The sequence below is a fragment of the Lynx rufus genome, unplaced genomic scaffold (genome assembly GCF_022079265.1).
Source record: "Lynx rufus isolate CCGP_SWC_20201006 ecotype Redwood Valley unplaced genomic scaffold, mLynRuf1.p SCAF_5, whole genome shotgun sequence".
Lineage (NCBI taxonomy): Eukaryota > Metazoa > Chordata > Mammalia > Carnivora > Felidae > Lynx > Lynx rufus.
This window is the reverse complement of record NW_025814867.1, coordinates 140635950-140651481: the sequence shown is the minus strand read 5'-3', so window position 1 is coordinate 140651481 and position 15532 is coordinate 140635950. Positions and strand designations below refer to the sequence as shown.

Sequence of the window (15532 nt, the reverse complement as noted above, 5' to 3'; positions counted from 1 at the left end):
CTTCCAAATGGATTTGGGGGTCCAAAATTCTTTGTACCTGCTAAGAAGATATATTCTTCATTGGGAGTGATAAAAAGCTTGCTAATTTGGGGCTATTTCTGTGTTTGTCTTCTGATATGCACACCTGAGGACCAACCCGAGTAATATGAATCATATTAAAAATTCAAGCTATTTAGAGGATACCAATGAATCAGTAAATAATAGTAGAAATGTATGGACTGAGGAAGCAGTAAATGGAATCTATAAAATGTAACATACTTTTGCTACTTCAAGATTAAATTATTTTGTTTATTAAGGCTTTTCTTAGAAATTATCTACTTTGAAATTAATTTTCTTAGAAATTAACAAATGAGGGCACCTGGGTGGCTCAGTTAGTTAAGCATCTGACTTCGGCTCAGGTCGTGATCTCATGGTTTGCAGATTTGAGCTCAGCTTCGGGGTCTCTGCTGTCAGCATGGAGCCCACTTCAGATCCTCTGTCCCCCTCTCTCCCTGCCCCTCCTCTGCTTGTGCTCTCTCTCTCTCAAATAAACAAACATTAAAAAAAAGAAATTAACAAATGAACTATGAATCAGGTTATAACTATTTGAATTCTGAATGTTTCTTAAGGTATGTAATTTATGCCCATTGTTTCATTATGCGAATTATTTGCAGAATATAAGCCTTTAACAATGTGGTAAAATGAATAGAAGGTTGATAAGTAATATAATTATTCCTCATTAGTTAATTTTCTCAGAGATTGAATATTGAAAAAAAAGAATTCTTTGTCACATCAGATAAAATATTGCTTTTCTTTTCAATTAGGTATCCACTCTTCTGTAGACAATCCACTTGATCCAAATGGATTTTTAAAAATCCAACAGCCCATAGATTTGAGTAGGAGGCATACTCCTGAGCATTAAGTTGACACAGGCACAATCACACCGGTAAGAGTCTAGTGATGAAGATAATCTATATAAAGAATTTGTTTATACACTAATATAAGGCACAGAAGTGTAAGACTTATTCTCAGACGGTGTGGTTTTATAAAAAGAAAGACACTTAATGGAAATTCAAAGTGGTTCCCCAAGTCCAAATTTCATTTACATACTTCTATTTAAAAATTAAGATAAAAATCCTTATATCATTAAGAGAAAAATAACACTCGTCCATTAACAGATGAAAGAACCATCATAAATAATTTTCTTTAAAGTACTTGAGAAATTTATTCCCATCGATTTATCTCAAAATGTGGTCAAAATATTCACCAAAATGTAACAAGCTATATTAGCACACTGGACCAAACCCCTGTTCTATAGGAGGTTAACTTTCAGCTACTTATTCAGAATTCCAAATGCTGTACTCAGCAAAACTCACACACTATTAAAACATTGAACTTACTAAGATAAAATCCTCAAAGTTGTGACAAATCAGATGTCATGAAAGATATTCACAAATACTAGTTGCTATGATTACTGAACTATAGATGGGTTAAGGACTGAATAGAATAAATAAATCAAGACATCAAAATCTAATGCATGATACAGGATGGACTGACTAATCTCTTAAACATGGGAGTTCTTGTGTCCAAAGTCTTGAAGAACTTTACAGCATGGATGCTAACCTTTAGCATCAAACTCCCAACGATATAAGTAGCATTTTCATTTTTTCAGGAAAAAACAATTAAGACACATAATATTTAAAGACAAATACTCATACATTAAATCATCATAACTACAGGATTATTTAGGGGAGGGGTAAAGGCAATAGATCCAATTTTCCCTGTGACAATTCTGGAATATAAATTAACAGAGGAGTTTAAGGCAATCGGGAAAGGCTTAGACATTGTTAAATATTTGAAAGCCCTAGGAAACCACAAAAATGTAGACAGAGCCTATAAATTCCAGAAATCATTTGCAAAAAGGATGGAAGTCAGACCAGGAATGATTACAGCAGCAAATTTGGCTTGGGAGCTCATTTCTGCCTTTTCATGTCTGTAACCACAGCAACAAGCATGGGACCCCAGAACAGAAGAGGTGCTCCTTAAATATGGGTTGAATAAATAAATGAATGAGCCTCAATCTCAAATCTGTTGTCTTTTTCTTTAGAAAAATCAGGACAGAACTTCTCATCCAGTGTCTGACTCAGCAACTGGCATTTCCCCTTCTGCTCATTCCCGAGTTTTGTGCTTTTCTGGACTTACATAAACTCCTCTGGACAGATGGGAGTCCAGAGAGATGACAATATTACAGACAGATGTGAGTTTTATCCTTTGATCATTTAGGGTAAAATATGATTGTTCCAATTTCATTGCCCTTTGAGAACCCAATTTAAAACTTCTGTAATCTTTGTCCTCTCCAAACCAACAGTCAACACTTAATAAAGTGCATTAAAGATTCTGTTTTTACATGATTCATAATGTTAATGAATTCATCAATCCATTATTACACTTCTTTCTGTAAATGTCAAACAGGATGTAGCTGACAGGGTCATGATCATTAAATGTAAGTTCATAGATGTACACACTTGTTCTTGATGGGAGTCATCTATGGACAACTTTTGGCTTTCTGTGCTTCAATTACTTGAATGTCAATCATTGTATATAATATTCACATTACTCTGTCACTATATGTCAAACTTTCCAGACATCTATGCATATTTTTATAAATTTAGATGGATATCCTTTAATACTTTGTAAAGTTCCTTTTTCCAAAAATGGTTTCTATTGCTTTGTTTTATTTTAATTTTTTTTTATATTTACCCTCATTTGAAACTAATGAGTGTTTTCACATAGAGTCTCAGATGGGGTTTCTTGAGGTGGGCCCGAGATAAAGATCCTTACACAAGTGATTTATGGAGGGAGTGTTTCAGAACAAACTTGTACAGATGTGAAGGAAGCAGGATAAGGTGGGAATGAAGCAAAGTAAAGATGTAGTTACAGCTGAAGTCTAGGCTCAGCTTGATCCTACCGGGAGTTTGGAAACAAGAGTAACACACAAAAATTGTCCCACCCTGAGGCAAATGGGCAAGTTGGGCAGCTGTAGCCATTAACAGCTCAAACAACAGCAGGGCAGAGGGAACGGAGGGAGGCCTCCCAGTGGGTTTCTTTCTGATATTTAATTTCCCAAAAGAAAATAGAACTTCCTATGGATTGATGGTCTACTTTCATTGTCTTAGTAATATACATATAAATCATGTTTTCTATATGTAAAACATTTTCTGTAAAATAATAAAACTGAAGTAACTTGGTAACCCACCACTGGACAACTAAAGACTGATGAAGCAGATGAAAATAAAATGCGTAAGTGGTGCCTGTACTAAAACCTTAAATTCCAAACAGCCTTATCCTAGGCATTCAGTTCTGGAAATCACATTCCATGAACAACAGCCACCATGGAAATTTCAGATTATGCAACTTTAAAATTTTGAGGTCACAAATGGTGGTAATTCTGTGACTCGAAAGTGAATAGCAGCTTTACCAGCAATGATGGAAATTTCACTTTCACCAGGGTAAGGTCTTCCTTTATTAATCACAATGCACCCACATCAGCAATGGCTCTTCTGAAGAAGTACTGTAAAGGAGAGTGTACTATATTAAATGATCCTAGAGCAACTTGAGAACATAGGTATTAGTTACTTAATTAAACCTTTCCTCCAACATCATAGCGTACCTTTAATTTGTTCTTTCTATGCCCTTTACATTTAGTGTCTTGCAGGTTCCATCATGTTCCATGCCATTCAGTATTTGTTCCTCTTTCATGGAGATAACTATTAAAGAAGGAAGACAACCTCTCAGACGGATCAAGTGGATGGAAGAATCAGAAATCTTTCCCTCTTGTGCTTATGTACACTTACGACTGAGCCCATTATTTGGGGACAGTTCTGTTTGGGCATCAAAGCTACTCCTGGTCTTCCTTATAGCTTTATCAATATGGGGTGATGGATAAAAGCAGAGGCTCTGGAGGTAGGCACATGTCAAACTTAAAGAGCTGCTGTGGCTCTTTCTATTCTCTCTGCTTGTGTATGGACAGTAAATGAAGCTAGAGACAGTAAATGAAGATAAAAAAATAAAGCTGTATAGGTTTCGAAAAGGGAGAGGGGAACTAAATGACCACTGCTAGCATACATCTAAGAATAAAATGTGATGCAGTCCTTACAGAGTTTCCTATATGATCTTTTTTTTTAAGTTTACCCATTTATTTATTTCGAGAAACAAATGAGAAAAGGGGGGGGGAGAGAACCAGCAGGGGAGGGGCAGAGAGCGAGGGGGACAGAGGATCTGAAGCTGGCTCTGTGCTGACAGCAGAGAGCCCGACACGGGACTGGAACTCGAGAACTGTGAGATCATGACCTGAGCTGAAGTTGGACACTTAACCAACTGAGCTACCCAGGTGCCCTCCTCCTATATGATCTTAAAGACATAGAAATATCCAAATTTTACAGGAGAAGGTAGCCACCACTTTATCTATGAAGAAATGAGTACTGAGTACTATGGGATAGCTACATAGCTTACAATGATCTACAATCCACAATCTGCCGAGATGCCTCAAGTGTTCCAAAACAACTATTAGGGGAGGATTTGAAGTCAGATAAAAGGTGTGCCCTTTTCGTGATTCATGAAGGGTGGAGCTGGAGAAGGATAAGAGCAGACTTGAAATTGGGGTTTGGAAATTTTCTTCTGTAGGCGGTTGGCATCAGTGGGGCACCAAGCCAGGTTCCAAATTCATCTGCTTCCTTATTTCAGAGTCCTTTACTTCAATCTGTTTAATCTGGAATCCAATCTATGACATATCTCCTCGATCCTATATAGTTTTATCTGTCCAAGCCTTGGCTATATTTGAGACAATATTAGAAAGTTCATTAGGACTTTAATTTTGTTTTAGCAATTCATGGGTCACTTTAGAAAGGAGATATCTATAAAGTGTATTTCCCACTCAACATTTGATAACAAATGAGGCACAGAGAGGTTAATGGCTTGTCTGATATCACACAGCTATTTAGTGGGGAGTTGTAAATCACTGCAGAATCTTTGCTCTCTTAACGATTAATTCCTACCGGCAGGCCACACATTAAGCAATTATATTTTCCCTCTGAAGATTCTTTGTCCCAGAAGCACGCTATAATCCAGCAATACCGAATTATTCGTACCATATTTCTTTCTTCTGCATCTGCTTACACCAATTTCTCTTCCTGGAAAGTTCCCTAAACTATCTCTATATCCATGTTCTACATCTCTATATTTCAGTAAGCCTTCTGCAGTAACCCCAAGATGGATTACGGACATTTCACCAGTACCATATTGTATTATACCAACCTATTTATGTGTATTTCTCTCCAATAAGAAGTGCATGTCTTAAATATCTTTATATCCATCAAGTCTAGTACAGTGATTGACAGGAGGTAGGTGTTTAATAAATTGTATTGAGTGAATGAATGAGCACAATAATGAATACAAATATGAGTACATAAATAAGCAGTGAAAGAAGCTTCTATGAGAGGGGCGCCTGCATGGCTCAGTTGGTTAAGTATCTGACTCCGTTTCAGCTCAGGTCATGATCTCACAATTTGTGAATTCAAGCCCCACACTGGGCTCTATGCTGACAATGAGGAACCTACCTGGGATTCTCTCTCTCCCTTCCTTCCTGCCCAACCCTCCGTCCGTCCCTCCCTCCATCCCTCCCTCTCTCTCTCTCTCAAAATAAAAAAATAAACTTTTTTTTGAGATGCTATTTTTTATTTTTTATTATTATTATTTTTTTCAATATATGACATTTATTGTCAAATTGGTTTCCATACAACACCCAGTGCTCATCCCAAAAGGTGCCCTCCTCAATACCCATCACCCACCCTCCCCTCCCTCCCACCCCCCATCAACCCTCAGTTTGTTCTCAGTTTTTAAATAAATAAACTTTTAAAAAAATAAAAGAAGAAGCTTCTATGAGAGGTTATAGAGGTATTTATAATAGGAGCTGAGAAATGATGACAGTTTATTTCTTATTTCTTAAATAACCAAGAAAGATGCAGGTTAAGTGCTATTTTTGCTTTCCTGTATAATGGAGTCTACAATTACGTTTGCTGCAGAAAAAAGTAGTTACCCTACTGTCAGGTTCTGTCTAGATCCTGAAGAGCCTGGAACCCAAAGTGCCCACCAAAGCTGCTGACGAGCAGGAACATTACTTGATAAGTAAAAGTTGCTCACAGGGAAGTATTTTAGGGAGATAAGAGTAGAATCACTAACTCTTTCCCGTCCCAAGGATAGGAGCACAAAGGAAGGCTGCAATCCAGCAATTCCACCCCGAGATACAGATGCAACAGAAATAAAAACATACATCCACACAAAAACTGGTACACAAATGATATTGCAGCATTATTCATAACGACAAAAGGGGAGAAGACAACCCAAATGTCCAGCAACTGACAAACGGATAAACAAGATGTAGGAATGTATACAATAGAATTATTTGGCCATAAAAAGGAATGAAGTACTGGAACATGCTACCACATGGATGAACCTCGAAAACATTATGCTAAGTGAAAGAAGCCAGTTACAAAAGACCACATATTACATGATGCCATTCACATGAGATGTCCAGAACAGGGAAATCTACAAAGATAGAGTGTAGGTTAGCAGCTGCTTGTGGCTGGTAGGGGTGGAAGGTGATAGGTAAAGAATATGAGGGCTTTTTAAAAAAAAATTTTTTAACATTTATTTATTTTTGAGAGAGACAGAGACAGAGTGTGAGCGGGGGAGAGGCAGAGAGAGAAGGAGACACAGAATCTGAAGCAGGCTCCAGGCTCTGAGCTGTCAGCACAGAGCCTGACGTGGGGCTCAAACTCACAAACTGCAAGATCGTAACCTGAGCTGAAGTCGGACACCCAACCGATGGAGCCATGCAGGCGCCCCAAGGATATGAGGGCTTTTTAAGGTTATTTATTTATTTTTGAGAGAGAGAGACTGTGAGTGAGGGAGGGGCAGAGAGACAGGGAGACAGAGAGAACTGAGGGTTGTTTTTTTTTTTTAAAGAGATGACGAAAATGTACTAAAATTGGGGCAACGATTGCACATATCTGTGATGTATTAATAACCATTAAAGTGAACACTTTAATTTTTTAATCATTTTTAGAGACAGAGAGAGAGTGTGTATACAAGCAGGAGAGAGGAGTAGAGGGAGAGAGTGAAAGAGAATCTTAAGCAGGCAACACAGAGCCTGATGCGGGACTTGATCCCACAACCCTGGGATCATGACCTGAGCTGAAAGCAAGAGTTGGACACTCAACAGACTAAGCCACTCAGGTGCCCCTAAAGTGTACACTTTAAGTTGTAAATTGTATCGTGTTTAAATTATGCCTCAATGAAGCTGTTAAAAAGTGACAAAGAAAAAGAGAGAGAGAAGAGAGAGAGAGGTTGAAAACATCTCAGACTATAGGCTGCCATCAGAATCCTCCCAGAATGTTAACAAGATTCATTTCAGGTATTTGCTAAAGATGTCCCAGTCTCTTACCCTCATTTCTACCTTGCACACTTCCAAGGCCCCAACCACAGCTCACTAACACTCAGCCTGTTTTTAGCCAACTATCACATCATGAACTCTTCTTTCGTGTGTGTGTGTGTGTGTGTGTGTGTGTGTGTGTGTATGATAACCAGCTGAGCCAGATAAAAAGTCCTTGTCTGTGCCACATCCACAGTTTCAATACCAAAGCACCATTTATTGAATGCCCATCATGTGCCCAGCACTCGGCATCTGTCATCACTAAGCCTCATAACAACCCCAGGAGGTAGGCTGCATTACTTCATTTCACAGAGGAAGATGTGAGACCAAGCCTCGCTAATTGCATGGGACCACTATGTGGGAACTGACAGACCCAGGTTGAAGATGTGTGTGATTCGCAGTATCTGTGCTCTATTTACAATTCGTGTCCTCAAAGTCTAGAATGGATCGGAAATAAAACTAGCCCAAGAGAGGTAATAAAGAAGGAGAGTATGGAACGGCTGATAAAGACAAATAACCTGATTGGTGTTCCAGAGTGGAACAGTGATATGACGATTCTGGTTTAAAATCCTGCCCTAATGGCCTGGACAATGACAAAGAGTTCTCCTGGGTCTGTGCCTACTCAACCTGTCTGCTTGGTGAGAGAGCCTTTAAATCTTGTTCTAGCTGAGCAAGCAATAGCATACTCTCAAGTCAGTTTCTTTTGTAAAAGAGCTATGCTTTTGCTCCTAATTCTAGTCGTCAGTCCTATTCCAGCAGGACTCGGTGCATCTTAAAGCCACATGAACTTTCCTGTGTAAAAACGTCAGACTGCGGGAGTGGAGTGGTCGCCAGAGATGCCCGACGGTCTGTTCTGAGGAGTGGCCAGCAGCACAATGGAGGGCACGAGGGACCACTGACACCTGAGACAGACTACAGATCAGCACGTACCAGAGGTGGAAATCCAAGTCAAACACAGAAGGACAGCCTCGCTGAGCAACCAAGAGTGTCAGTGTGCCCAAGGCGATCTCAGCCGCAGCATGTACCTGTGGTGGAGACAGGCATTCTTCGCTGAGACACCAAGAGGTGGTTAAAGCAATCCGGGCAGCCGATGTCCCAGTGACAGACCAGCTGACAATGTGCCAATGTATTTGATTCAGCTAATGTAATAAAAATATTATCCATGAAACATAAGTAAATAAAATATCAGATTGCTTTTATGTCTTACACCATCAACTGTGGTATGTAGCATCAGAGGCACCACTGAAGTTTGACTCGTTAATCTACGTCCTGTTATTTTTACGTGAGGGTGTCTGAGGGTGCTGTTTTTCTGCTACTTCTCACGCTCCTTTCTCCTCTTCCTTGGTGCACTTTTATCTAGACATCATCCTCCATCCACCCCGCTTTGGCCATTTTGAAAGCACACTGGCCAGTCTCTTGTCATGTGGTCCTTCATGAAATGCAAACTCCTTCTTCCTTGTAATATTTTAGAATACTAAATTCAGGTCCAGTAAATCAAACCCAGCTTTGCTACCATCAAATGGCGGGTGGTTGTTCATTTTCCCGTTTTCCTTTCTCCCCTGAAGTCAGTAACTTCAACTATCAGAAAATAAGAAAAGACTCCCTCCACATAAAGGAGCGTAAGCATGCAGACCAAAAGATTAAAAGGCTGGCGTAAGGACACACAGAAGAGGAAGCAGGGATCTCTGGAAGCTTAAGCTGGCACAGACTTACTGGGAAATGCCTGCCAGACTAACCTTTATTAGATAAGTGTGGCTGGCGTGGCACTTTTGGACTTTAACAGAGCGTATGACTAAGACTCTCGTGACACTTTTATGGACGAGCTATATTGGATTAGATAAGAACCTAATTGGATATAGCCATACCCGGCTGGACAGTCCTAATAAAAATATTATAACTGATGGGTACTTAGTAGCTTTGTCCTCACGAACTTACATAAAGATGTCCAAGGCAAGCATAGCAAATTCAGAGTGACTGCAAAGAATATTGCACGTTAAGTATGACTTTAAAATGATTTCGGTAGAGTGGATAGTAACTCAATGTTATCAGAATAATTTTTAATTGGTTATGTTCTGTATGTCAAGTTAGCAAAGGATAAGTCACATATATATATGTGTATATATACACACATATATACATAAAAGATTGAATATATTACAGTATTACAGTACGTTTGTATTCTGGAAAAAATGTCCTATAAGAAATCGTGCAACATTTACATCCTCATCATGACCACTTGGACCCATAGTGTCCACTATGGTGCCCACCAGCTACATGTGGCCAGCGAGCACTTGAAATGTGTGTGCTCTGAATTGAGATGTGCTGTGAGCATAATATCCACAACAAACTTCGAAGACAAAGTGTAAAAAAGGATGTCAAATATCTCATTAATAATTTTTATATGGGGGGGGTGCCTGGGGCGCTCAGTCAGTTAAGCATCCGACTCTTGATTTCACTCAGGTCATGATCTTGCAGTTCATGGTGTTGAGTCCTGTGTCGGGCTCTGTGCTGACAGAATGGAGCCTGCTTGGGACTCTCTCTCTCTCTGTCTCTCTCTCTCTCTCTGCCTCTCCCCAGCTCACTTGTACCCACACACACAAAAAAAAAAACTTAAATATTTTTTATACTGATTACATGTTGAAATGATAATATTTCACATATATTAAGTAACAGAAAATATGTTACTAAAATTAAGTTCACTTGTTCCTTTTTCTTTTTAATATGGCTACAGAAAAGTTTGTAGTTCTCTATGTAGTTTGCATTATATTTCTACTGCCTGCACAAATTTAGGCCAGCATGGCAAATTTCATTGTGTTCTTTTCCTGGTTTGTACTAGTCACCCAAAAAGCCCTAGATTCCTAGCACATCCCTCACCCTTCATCAGCCTTGAATATCCCCCAATCCAAACACCCTCCACAAATCCTGAATCTCTTTCATTGTGCCTTGTGGAACCAACGGCCCATCGTTAAAATTCCCCTATCCCTCGCCTCTTCTTTGCACATTTTCTTCCCCTTCTTACTCTAATTCAGTGGTTCTAAAACACATCTGTGCATTAGAATCATGTTGGGGATTTTAAATGAATCAATGCCCAGGACTCATTCTCAGAATGTTCAATCAGAACCTTTGCCATGGGGATAAAGCTTCTGAATGTTTTAAGAGCTCACCCAAGTGGTTCTAATGCGCAGCTGGGATTGAGAACTACCCATTAAACCAGTGTCAACCTCCCACCTACTCCAACCCCACGTCTGTACTGGTGAACATGGCCGGAGAAAAACACACAGCATGCTGACTAGTCTCCGTAGCCTACCCTAACGTGGATTTAAAGCTGTCCAGCGCTCCTACAATGTTTCCCTTGTCTGTGCACTATCTTTTATCTGCTAGAGAAATATCCTTTTCCCCCATCCTCACTCTCAGCCCATGACCTTGCTGTCTAGTTAGGCAAAAACATGGAAGAATTACTAACAACCTTCCACAAGATCCCTCCACCGCATCTAGCCTCCGTCCATATATATTCTGCCTTTCCCCATTATTATAGCTCAGGCTGTCCAACAGAACTTTCTGCGATAATAAGAATGTTCTAGGCTGGCGCTGTCCAGTAATGTAATCACTGGCCACTAAGGGGATCTGGCAACCAAAGCCTATGGGCCACAGTTCAGAAAATCAGATATTTAGGTGTGAGAAGAGAAGAGGCACCTAAGGGAATGCTGGAGAAGTGTTTTAAAACTTCTGAAGGGGTGTCCTGTGGAAGAAAGTGGAGTCACTCTTTGCATTTAGCTTTACTCCGCGTGGCAGAAATTGGACTAAAAACCGGAAGTAAAGAGAAGGTAAATTGTAATTAATTAATTTATTATTTATGTATAATTAATATGCGGCCTTCTACTGGTTTCAGGCGTATAACATAATGATTCAACATTTGTATACATTTCTCAGTGCTCATCACGATAAATGTACTCTTAATCCCCTTTACCTTTTTTCATCCATCCCCCTACCCACCTCCCCTCTGGCAACCATCAATTTGTTGTCTGTATTTAAGAGTCTGGTTTTTTTGTCTCTTTTCTTTGTTTTGTTTCTTAAATTCCACACAGGAGTGAAATCATATGGTATCTGACTTTCTCTGATTTATTTCACTTAGCATTATGCCCCCTAAGGCCACCCCTGTTGTCACAAATGGCAAGGTCTCATCCTTTTTTATGGCTGAGTCATAGTCTATCATATATAGGTATAGATGATATATTTATCCACTCATCTGTGGCTGGACACGTGAGTTGTTTCCATATCTTGGCTTTTGCAAATAAATGCTGCAATAAATAGAAGGGTGTATCTATCTTTTTGAATTAGCATTGACATTTTCTTTACATAAATATACAGTAGTAGAATTACTGGATCATATGGTATTCTATTTTTAGTTTTTTGAAGAATCCCACCAAAGTGCATGAGGCTTCCTTTTTTTCTACCTCCTCCCCAACACTTAATGTGTCTTTTTTATTTTGGCCATTCTGATAGGTGTGAGGTGATATCTCATTGTGGTTTTGATCTGCTCATTTCCTTGATTAGTGATGTTGAGCATCTTTTCATGTGTCTGTTGGTCATTTGTATGTCTTCTTGGAAAAACTGCCTATTCAGGTCCTCTGCCCATTTTTAATTGGATTATTTGTAGTAATCCAATTATTTGGATAGTAACGCCTTATTGGATATATCATCTGCAAATATCTTCTCTCGTTCTTCAGGTGGCTTGTCATCTTGTTGGTGGTTTCCTTCACTGTGGAAAGGTTTTTTATTTTGGTGTAATCCCAATAGCTTAGTTGTGCTTTTGTTTCCCTTGCCTGAGGAGACATATCTAGAAAAATGTTTCTACTGCCAATGTCAAAAAAATTATAGCCTGTGTTTTCTTCCAGGATTTATACGATTTCAAGTCTCACATTTAGGTCTTTAATCCATTTTGAGTTTATTTTTGTGTGTGGTGTATAATAAAGTGGTCCAGTTTCATTCTTTTTCATGTAGCTTCCCGTTTTCCCAGCTCCATTTGTTGAAGAGACTGTCTTTTCCCCATTGTATATTCTTGCCTCTTTTTTCACAGAAAAGGTAACTTTTAGCTTGATTTAACAACAAAAACATCCTAGTGAAATTTTTATGTTTCCTGAAGACAGCTCCTAATAACATAATAAGAAGGCAGAAACCAAATAATTGTCTCAAGAATACTGCAGGTGAGAGACCTCCATTCGTTGGAGGATCAAACAGGTGATTTCCACGTTGGGCTGCAACTCCCAAGTTTTTATTGTTTTTCATTTTTACGTTATTTATTTTTTTTTTAATGTTTATTTATTTTTGAGAGAGAGAGAGACAGAGACAAAAAGCATGAGCAGGAGAGGGGCAGAGAGAGAGAGAGGGAGACACAGAATCCAAAGCAGGCTCCAGGCTCTGAGCTGTCAGCACAGAGCCCAAGGCGGGGCTCAAACTCACTAGTCATGAGATCATGACCTGAACCAAAGTTGGATGCTCAACTGACTGAGCCACCAAGGCGTCCTTATTGTTTTCTATTTTTTAAGTTTATTTATTTATTTTTGAGAGAGAGAGAGAGAGAGAGTCAGGGAGAGAGGGAGAGAGAGAGGATCCCAAACAGGCTCTGCACTGATAGCACAGAGCCTGATGCAGGGCTTGAACTTACAGACCATGAGATCATGACGTGAGCCAACCAAAAGTTGGACGCTTAACCGACTGAGCCACCCAGATGCCCCAGCAACTCCCAAGTTTTTAGAAAGATAAACCAAGTTTAGATGAGGAAAAATACCAGGACTTTATAAAGTATGGTTGGCCTCCGTGCCTCGCTGCTTTCATGACTCAGGTCTGGCGAGATGGCCAGACGTGAGGAAATGAGAATGGGAAGTCAGGGGCACCAGGGCCAAGCTTTGCCCCTAAGGAGTCAGAGGACCGGATGCAAGTTACCCCACTTCTCTGGCGTGCCAATAAGCCCTCAACAGAGGAAGGCTCGGCCTGGATGAGCCCTACGTCCACTTCAGCTCTAAACACTATAATTCTGTGTTCTTTTTCAACTTATAGGCACTGAAAAAAGGGCTGGAGATGAATGGGTGAAGTGGTCACAGGATAGTACAAGATGAGGGAGGGGGCACCTGGCATGCTCAGAGTAAAGGAAAACCAGGCTAAATCAGATTCTTCCTTCCCAGATAAATGAAAGATAAGGTTCCTCAGGGCCAGCCGGCCAACATCTTCCCTTCAAGTGTGTGGAAGATGAGAGAGCGCCAAGCTTGAAAAATCAGGATGAAATTGCTACTTATATACAGAACTGCGTCTCAATCCCAAGGGATGAATAAAGCCCAAGGTTGTGCTGTTGTGGTTCATGGAGACTAAAGCGTACACTGAGTGATCATCACTGAAGACTGATTTCAAAAAAACGTAAGCCTAGGAGCGAATGCACCTCACTGTGCATGCTGGAGCTCCTTCGTCTCGACTGAAAGAATCTCTCATGGATGTTGTCTAGGTGTTAAATTATGGAGACTAATGAGACAGTATTAAGAACTTGAGTTACTCCAGCTGTTCCTAATATATCGGTCTACATTCTTCTATTTTTTTTTTAAAAAAAGTTTATTTTGAGAGAGAGGAAAAGCAGAGAAGGGGCAGAGACAGAGGAAGACAGAAAACTCCAAGTAGGTTCCGTGCGGTCAGCACAGAGACTGATGCAGCGCTTGATCTCACCAACCTGGAGACCATGACCTGAACCCACATCAAGAGTCAGACGCTAAAACCGACTAAGCCACCCAGGCGCCCCTACCTTCTTCTAGATATAACCTGTGTATGGCTTTTGGCCTTGTTTAGACATTTGGGTGGAAAAGCACCAAACAATGTTGATAGGATCTGAGTAAAAAAAAGAAAAAGTATTTCCCAGTATCACCCAGATAGGTGATGCCAAAACGCTCCAATGGAGTTTAAGCAAATCTATGACTTGCTTCCTTCCTTAGGCCAAAATTAGTACTAAAAACTTGACATTTTCTAAGATTTAGGTCAGGGTTGAGGCCAGGGCTCTAGAATCATCTGAAAACCAAGACTCGTGTCTTCACCGTTTCCTCTGTTTATTTCCATCTCATTTTATTCTTCCTCTGTGAAAGGAACTGACCTGCCTTGTTCCCCTTTTGATTTAGTCAGTATCTCTTACCAGGCTTCACAGACTCACCAGAACAAGGTGGTTATCTGGACCCTTGGCTCTGTGAAGTTTAGATAACAGAATCAATTTTTACCAGATAGTTGGAAAACAGAAATGACAACATTCCTTTCCAGACTGGGCTCCCTAAACCTTTTCATGATTTTTCTTTTTGGTACAATAATGAGGGCTGACGGGGCCTCTTGACACCATTAGCAGTAAATGAATTTTTCAATAAAGACTAACAGAGAAAAAGTATGGGAATTTGGATTTTTTTTTTTTTGACCCAGAGAGCTATATCTCCTTATGTCTTTACTTTCCATGTATACTCTATGGGAAATTTCAGCAAAAGCTTCTTAAAATTAATCCAATAGCTGTCTCCTTCAATTCTCTTTCCTGAAAGTCTTCACTCATCTATGGAGAGGTCCTGGCCACTTCTTAAGGGCTCCTATCCAGGAGTATTAAAGGCAGCGCAGTGAACTCAGGTTTTATCCTGAGGCATATCTTTGTAAACTTAGCAATACTTCCTTCTTTTTACATGAGGAAATTTAAAGCGAAGCAGGCTCAAATGTGAATTGGATTCTGTCCTATTTCTCCCCCAAACTGGGAAGACACTGGTCATATACTCGCACATTCGTATTATAAATATTCAAAGGCTCTAATCCGGTCTCCTCCATATAACACACATTTTAACTCCTACTTTAAAATTCCAGAATGCTTTTTTTTTTTGGCATCTCTTATGCCCTACTTTACAACGTCTGTCAGCCTAGTATTTCTACTTTCTTCTTTTATTAATCTATCTTCAAGGTCATGTGTGGAAACACCTTTCAGTGGAAAGAACCCATCCACTTTGACAAAAACGTACACTATAAACCTTCATTACTGCAAGGATCTTAAAAAAAACATTCCAA

General features: G+C 39.7%; 1 protein-coding gene and 1 pseudogene across 1 annotated transcript in view; one reads left to right on the top strand and one right to left on the bottom strand.

Annotated features, from left to right (window-relative positions):
* LOC124527293 (uncharacterized) overlaps window positions 1-15532 on the bottom strand; it is a 214261-nt gene that overhangs the window by 190625 nt on the left and 8104 nt on the right. The gene's annotated exons all lie outside the window — the stretch shown is intronic.
* On the top strand, window positions 8344-8541 carry LOC124526381 (SNRPN upstream reading frame protein-like; annotated as a pseudogene).